The sequence below is a fragment of the Schistocerca americana genome, unplaced genomic scaffold (assembly GCF_021461395.2).
Source record: "Schistocerca americana isolate TAMUIC-IGC-003095 unplaced genomic scaffold, iqSchAmer2.1 HiC_scaffold_979, whole genome shotgun sequence".
Lineage (NCBI taxonomy): Eukaryota > Metazoa > Arthropoda > Insecta > Orthoptera > Acrididae > Schistocerca > Schistocerca americana.
The window spans coordinates 17,501-25,000 of NW_025726762.1; the positions used below are offsets into that span (position 1 = coordinate 17,501).

The 7,500-nt window shown below is 52.7% G+C and overlaps 2 non-coding genes across 2 annotated transcripts in view; both read right to left on the minus strand.

Annotated features, from left to right (window-relative positions):
- Positions 1-30, minus strand: part of LOC124593284 — a 155-nt gene extending 125 nt beyond the window's left edge. The window contains exon 1 of the ribosomal RNA XR_006977931.1: positions 1-30. This exon is cut by the window's left edge and continues 125 nt beyond it. This is a non-coding gene — a ribosomal RNA (5.8S ribosomal RNA).
- Positions 31-381: 351 nt separating this feature from the next.
- Positions 382-2,291, minus strand: LOC124593287. Its single transcript, XR_006977934.1, has one exon. It is a non-coding gene; the product is annotated as a small subunit ribosomal RNA (ribosomal RNA).
- Between the last annotated feature and the right edge of the window lie 5,209 nt (positions 2,292-7,500).

Genomic DNA, 7,500 nt, shown 5'->3' on the forward strand with positions numbered 1-7,500 from the left:
CACGAGCCGAGTGATCCACCGTCCTGGGTGATCTTTTCTTAGTTTCCACTGTCTCTTTCAAGACAGTTGCATAGGCGGGACGTAGGCGTGTGGCGGCCCCTGTTCAAGCGTTCTGTGTCCAACGGCCTCACGGCCGATGGGCGTCGTACGGCTCCACACCGGAGCGGACAGGCAGTCGGGCGAAAGTCATTCAAAACCGGCGCCAGGCGCCAGGTGCCGCAGGCCAGCCGCTCCAGCGCTTCAGCGCTCGTACCACACAACATTGGCGTTAGTTTTGAGAAGCACGCGTGGTTCCGCACGCGGCGCACGGCTACTGCGAGCTGTACAGGTAGCGTGTTGCGCGACACGACACGCACATCGAACGACATGCAGTCTAGTCGGTAATGATCCTTCCGCAGGTTCACCTACGGAAACCTTGTTACGACTTTTACTTCCTCTAAATGATCAAGTTTGGTCATCTTTCCGGTAGCATCGGCAACGACAGAGTCAATGCCGCGTACCAGTCCGAAGACCTCACTAAATCATTCAATCGGTAGTAGCGACGGGCGGTGTGTACAAAGGGCAGGGACGTAATCAACGCGAGCTTATGACTCGCGCTTACTGGGAATTCCTCGTTCATGGGGAACAATTGCAAGCCCCAATCCCTAGCACGAAGGAGGTTCAGCGGGTTACCCCGACCTTTCGGCCTAGGAAGACACGCTGATTCCTTCAGTGTAGCGCGCGTGCGGCCCAGAACATCTAAGGGCATCACAGACCTGTTATTGCTCAATCTCGTGCGGCTAGAAGCCGCCTGTCCCTCTAAGAAGAAAAGTAATCGCTGACAGCACGAAGGATGTCACGCGACTAGTTAGCAGGCTAGAGTCTCGTTCGTTATCGGAATTAACCAGACAAATCGCTCCACCAACTAAGAACGGCCATGCACCACCACCCACCGAATCAAGAAAGAGCTATCAATCTGTCAATCCTTCCGGTGTCCGGGCCTGGTGAGGTTTCCCGTGTTGAGTCAAATTAAGCCGCAGGCTCCACTCCTGGTGGTGCCCTTCCGTCAATTCCTTTAAGTTTCAGCTTTGCAACCATACTTCCCCCGGAACCCAAAAGCTTTGGTTTCCCGGAGGCTGCCCGCCGAGTCATCGGAGGAACTGCGGCGGATCGCTGGCTGGCATCGTTTATGGTTAGAACTAGGGCGGTATCTGATCGCCTTCGAACCTCTAACTTTCGTTCTTGATTAATGAAAACATACTTGGCAAATGCTTTCGCTTCTGTTCGTCTTGCGACGATCCAAGAATTTCACCTCTAACGTCGCAATACGAATGCCCCCGCCTGTCCCTATTAATCATTACCTCGGGTTCCGAAAACCAACAAAATAGAACCGAGGTCCTATTCCATTATTCCATGCACACAGTATTCAGGCGGGCTTGCCTGCTTTAAGCACTCTAATTTGTTCAAAGTAAACGTGCCGGCCCACCGAGACACTCACTCAAGAGCACCCTGGTAGGATTGCAACGGGGTCTGCCTCGGGACGCACGAGCACGCACGAGGCGCGTCGCACGCCTTCGGCTCGCCCCACCGGCAGGACGTCCCACGATACATGCCAGTTAAACACCGACGGGCGGTGAACCAACAGCGTGGGACACAAATCCAACTACGAGCTTTTTAACCGCAACAACTTTAATATACGCTATTGGAGCTGGAATTACCGCGGCTGCTGGCACCAGACTTGCCCTCCAATAGATACTCGTTAAAGGATTTAAAGTGTACTCATTCCGATTACGGGGCCTCGGATGAGTCCCGTATCGTTATTTTTCGTCACTACCTCCCCGTGCCGGGAGTGGGTAATTTGCGCGCCTGCTGCCTTCCTTGGATGTGGTAGCCGTTTCTCAGGCTCCCTCTCCGGAATCGAACCCTGATTCCCCGTTACCCGTTACAACCATGGTAGGCGCAGAACCTACCATCGACAGTTGATAAGGCAGACATTTGAAAGATGCGTCGCCGGTACGAGGACCGTGCGATCAGCCCAAAGTTATTCAGAGTCACCAAGGCAAACGGACCGGACGAGCCGACCGATTGGTTTTGATCTAATAAAAGCGTCCCTTCCATCTCTGGTCGGGACTCTGTTTGCATGTATTAGCTCTAGAATTACCACAGTTATCCAAGTAACGTGGGTACGATCTAAGGAACCATAACTGATTTAATGAGCCATTCGCGGTTTCACCTTAATGCGGCTTGTACTGAGACATGCATGGCTTAATCTTTGAGACAAGCATATGACTACTGGCAGGATCAACCAGGGAGCTGCGTCAACTAGAGCTGAGCAGCCGGCCGCCCGGGAGTGTGTCCCGGGGGCCCGCGCGAACACGCAAGCGTCCGCTCAATTATTCTGCAAACAGGAGGAGGCTGAGCTCCCCTGCACAATACACCTCGAAACCCTCTCAGGTCCCGGCGGCGCGCAGCGCCGTCCTAAGTACTTGGTCGGGTTCGAGAGAGGCGCAATCGCCCGGAGTTTGGCGAGTAGACGCTTTAGGTGCGACCACCCGTGCTCCCAACTGAGCTTGCCGCTGCCGACAGAGGCCCGGGAGCGTGCTGTCGTGGCATTGCCGGCGGGAGACAACACGCGCCACCTACGGTGACCGGCAGCTCCAACGCCAGCGCCACAGAAGGACAAAAGCCCCACTTGGGTGCCGAAGCGAACTCTCCCAGCACAGCGCACGCGCCAACACGTCCGCACAGCTGCGATACAAACCACCTGCGAGAACCGCAGAGGCGACCGAGCAGCAGACGGCGTCGCGGCGCCGAGCGCCGGGCGGCGGCGCATCCTCAGCGCACACAGTCCTCAATCGGACCAGCACACTGCAGATGTCCACCGCGCTTCGCACCGGGCCCGCGAGGACCTACTTTGGCCGCACGGCGCCGCGTGCAGGGTGCGCCGGCGCGCAGCTGCGCCGCCTGCCGCCTCCGTCGGCCGGCGCGCCTGCCACTGGCCGCCCCCACCAGCCGGCTGTAGCGCGTGCGCCCACGCACCGCGCGGCCAGCACGCCGGGAGGCCCCCCCTCACCGGCCGGGGACGGTCCCACCCAGCCACCGCCGCGTATCGCTTCACACCCAGATGCCATTCACGTTCGTGGGCATGGTGGGTATCGCTGGAACAACCGGTTGGTAGCTCAACCGATCGTCGCCATCACTGATTCACCTCTAGCGAGAACAACCGCACCACAACGGTTTACCAGTTGTTCATTTGCATAACGTCACCAGCAAACGTAGGCGTCCATCGCCATTTGCAAATTCAACGATTGTTGCATGCCTGTGTCAGGTGTCACGACACACTATGTCTGCCCACATACACGCAACAACATGTGCACGCTTCGCGAACACGTGGAAGGTGGCCCCCGTACGTATGCGATGTCCATTGCGCGAACGACTGTCAACCGGCCTCTGTCGCATGTCGCAGATGTGGAACGCAGTGCACCATGCTATCACGGTGTGTGAGAAGAGACGACTACGTCTGACAACACGCGCCACTACATCAACAGACGGCTCATGCTGATCGCCATCCAGGGCATACCACACTGCAATCCAGCTCTTATAGGGAGACGACACGTAGCTGAGTGCACAACATTTGGACCGCATGGTTCGCCGTTGTTGGCGCAGTCGTTGTACGGTCACATGTACCACGATGTATCATTCAGTACATGAGGACCAATGTGCAGTACAGTGTGTGATTTGGACGTACAACATCAGCGGACAGTTGACACAGGCCGTACCACAGCGTAGGCTAAGTGCTTCGCACATGCGAATGCCAATGAACAACTGCAAATGCCAATGAACAACTGCAAAGGGCATTGAGCATGTACGTCCTGCTGCCATCCACATTACAGTGTATAGCTGCAAGGTGTTTAACATGAAGCGATACACTGGGGACCGGGCAGTGCGAGTAGCAAACTATATTGCGGGGGTTGCAGTTAGGCAACACTACACTAATTTAACGCGTCGTATGACAATTACAGAGCAGGTTAAGGCCCAACGTGTGTTGGGTTAAGGCCCAACGTGTGTTGGGTTAAGGCCCAACGTGTGTTGGGTTAAGGCCCAACGTGTGTTGGGTTAAGGCCCAACGTGTGTTGGGTTAAGGCCCAACGTGTGTTGGGTTAAGGCCCAACGTGTGTTGGGTTAAGGCCCAACGTGTGTTGGGTTAAGGCCCAACGTGTGTTGGGTTAAGGCCCAACGTGTGTTGGGTTAAGGCCCAACGTGTGTTGGGTTAAGGCCCAACGTGTGTTGGGTTAAGGCCCAACGTGTGTTGGGTTAAGGCCCAACGTGTGTTGGGTTAAGGCCCAACGTGTGTTGGGTTACGTTAAGGGGCAATGTGGGTTACGTTAAGGGGCAATGTGGGTTACGTTAAGGGGCAATGTGGGTTACGTTACGGCGCAATATAGGTTACGTTACGGCGCAATATAGGTTACGTTAAGGCGCAATATCGGTTACGTTAAGGCGCAATACAGGTTACGTTAAGGCGCAATACAGGTTACGTTAAGGCGCAATACAGGTTACGTTAAGGCGCAATACAGGTTACGTTAAGGCGCAATACAGGTTACGTTAAGGCGCAATACAGGTTACGTTAAGGCGCAATGCAGGTTACGTTAAGGCGCAATACAGGTTACGTTAAGGCGCAATACAGGTTACGTTAAGGCGCAATACAGGTTACGTTAAGGCGCAATACAGGTTACGTTAAGGCGCAATACAGGTTACGTTAAGGCGCAATACAGGTTACGTTAAGGCGCAATACAGGTTACGTTAAGGCGCAATACAGGTTACGTTAAGGCGCAATACAGGTTACGTTAAGGCGCAATACAGGTTACGTTAAGGCGCAATACAGGTTACGTTAAGGCGCAATACAGGTTACGTTAAGGCGCAATACAGGTTACGTTAAGGCGCAATACAGGTTACGTTAAGGCGCAATACAGGTTACGTTAAGGCGCAATACAGGTTACGTTAAGGCGCAATACAGGTTACGTTAAGGCGCAATACAGGTTACGTTAAGGCGCAATACAGGTTACGTTAAGGCGCAATACAGGTTACGTTAAGGCGCAATACAGGTTAGGTTAAGGCGCAATACAGGTTAGGTTAAGGCGCAATACAGGTTAGGTTAAGGTACGACATAGGTTAGGTTAAGGTACGACATAGGTTAGGTTAAGGTACGACATAGGTTAGGTTAAGGTACGACATAGGTTAGGTTAAGGTACGACATAGGTTAGGTTAAGGTACGACATAGGTTAGGTTAAGGTACGACATAGGTTAGGTTAAGGTACGACATAGGTTAGGTTAAGGTACGACATAGGTTAGGTTAAGGTACGACATAGGTTAGGTTAAGGTACGACATAGGTTAGGTTAAGGTACGACATAGGTTAGGTTAAGGTACGACATAGGTTAGGTTAAGGTACGACATAGGTTAGGTTAAGGTACGACATAGGTTAGGTTAAGGTACGACATAGGTTAGGTTAAGGTACGACATAGGTTAGGTTAAGGTACGACATAGGTTAGGTTAAGGTACGACATAGGTTAGGTTAAGGTACGACATAGGTTAGGTTAAGGTACGACATAGGTTAGGTTAAGGTACGACATAGGTTAGGTTAAGGTACGACATAGGTTAGGTTAAGGTACGACATAGGTTAGGTTAAGGTACGACATAGGTTAGGTTAAGGTACGACATAGGTTAGGTTAAGGTACGACATAGGTTAGGTTAAGGTACGACATAGGTTAGGTTAAGGTACGACATAGGTTAGGTTAAGGTACGACATAGGTTAGGTTAAGGTACGACATAGGTTAGGTTAAGGTACGACATAGGTTAGGTTAAGGTACGACATAGGTTAGGTTAAGGTACGACATAGGTTAGGTTAAGGTACGACATAGGTTAGGTTAAGGTACGACATAGGTTAGGTTACGGTACGACATAGGTTAGGTTACGGTACGACATAGGTTAGGTTACGGTACGACATAGGTTAGGTTACGGTACGACATAGGTTAGGTTACGGTACGACATAGGTTAGGTTACGGTACGACATAGGTTAGGTTACGGTACGACATAGGTTAGGTTACGGTACGACATAGGTTAGGTTACGGTACGATATAGGTTAGGTTACGGTACGATATAGGTTAGGTTAAGGTACACATTGTTGTAAGGAAAGGTTTAATGGGGGGCGGGGCGGGGCGGCCGGTTTGTTGATTGTGATTATAGTAAGTGGATGCCTGCGGCATCATCTGATTTGCCACGTCAGGATGCACCTTTGGCTCATGACAGGCGGCGCTCTCATTCCATGCTTGTGGCAGACCTGTGTCTTTCATTCCTGCCATTGTTTGTGTGCTGTGAGAGGAGGCAGTATTGTGATGTTGGGTGCACCCCTGTGTAGGACATGTGTGGGTGTTGGTGGCTTGGCTGAGCAATGGTGGTTGTCGGGTGGGTGGGATATTCTGTTTTCTGAGTGGACCTCCCAGTCTGGTTATGACAGTGTGGATTGTCTAATGTGGCGGAGAGGATGCACTGGGTGTTGTTCCATGCTGGTGCTTACATATTGTCTGTGTGCGTGTTACAGGCAGAGAGTAGTGCGTGATAAGGGTGTGTGGCTGACGTGTGGTTGTGATTGTGAGCAGAGTCTTTCAGCATGTATACGGACAGTTGTATACATTATCTGTATTCTGATGGCTCTATCTATTACTAATCAGCGCCGTGTATACGTTTAATCCGGTTCCAGTCGAAACTGTTGTATCTCTGTACATTAGTGACACGGCGAGCCCGCTATGTAGTTACTCGTCTCGGCAGCTTCCACCGGTGTATGGCAAATGATTATAAGGAATCAGTCTAGTCGTCAATACCGATGGTGTGACGTCACATGTCTGGGGTGGGGGACGCTGCGCCCTTCCGGTGGGTCATGGCCTAGAAAGACTCTTCCCACGCAGGGGGGCGTGGACTGTCATTGACTCTTCCAGGTAATATACTTGCCGTACGTTCTTGCGACTGCGAGTGCAACGCTCACCGGTACCGACATGGATGGAGCGCCTCCTAGCTGACCGCTCAGCATCGGCATTCGTACAGAGAGCAACGCGGTCGCGTCTCTAGCTCGTAACTGGTACAGCCCGCAGCTCATGTATAGGGACAGCGGGAATGTCGCATATTGGAGATAACTCTTCATGAAACGCATGTTATAGGGGTGGATTGCACATTGCGACTGCGGGAAAAGTCCGCCGTTCATCCGCTGGAGTTGCGAGTTGGGCGGTTGGAGTGGGGCGCAGGTGGAGTGATTGCCGGTCCACGATTTCGTGCGGCAGAGGCGCTGGCGTTGGGGTGCTGTGGTCGACAGAGGACGCAGGCTTTGTGGGTGGGGTCGAAAGATGGGCACTGTGGGCCCATCGATGTCTTGGTCGGCTTGGCGTCTCATAGATGGCGGTATCGTCGTTGCAGGACGTCATGCCGCGGGAGACCTACAGATGGCGCTGTGTTTTGTGGTGCGCTCGACA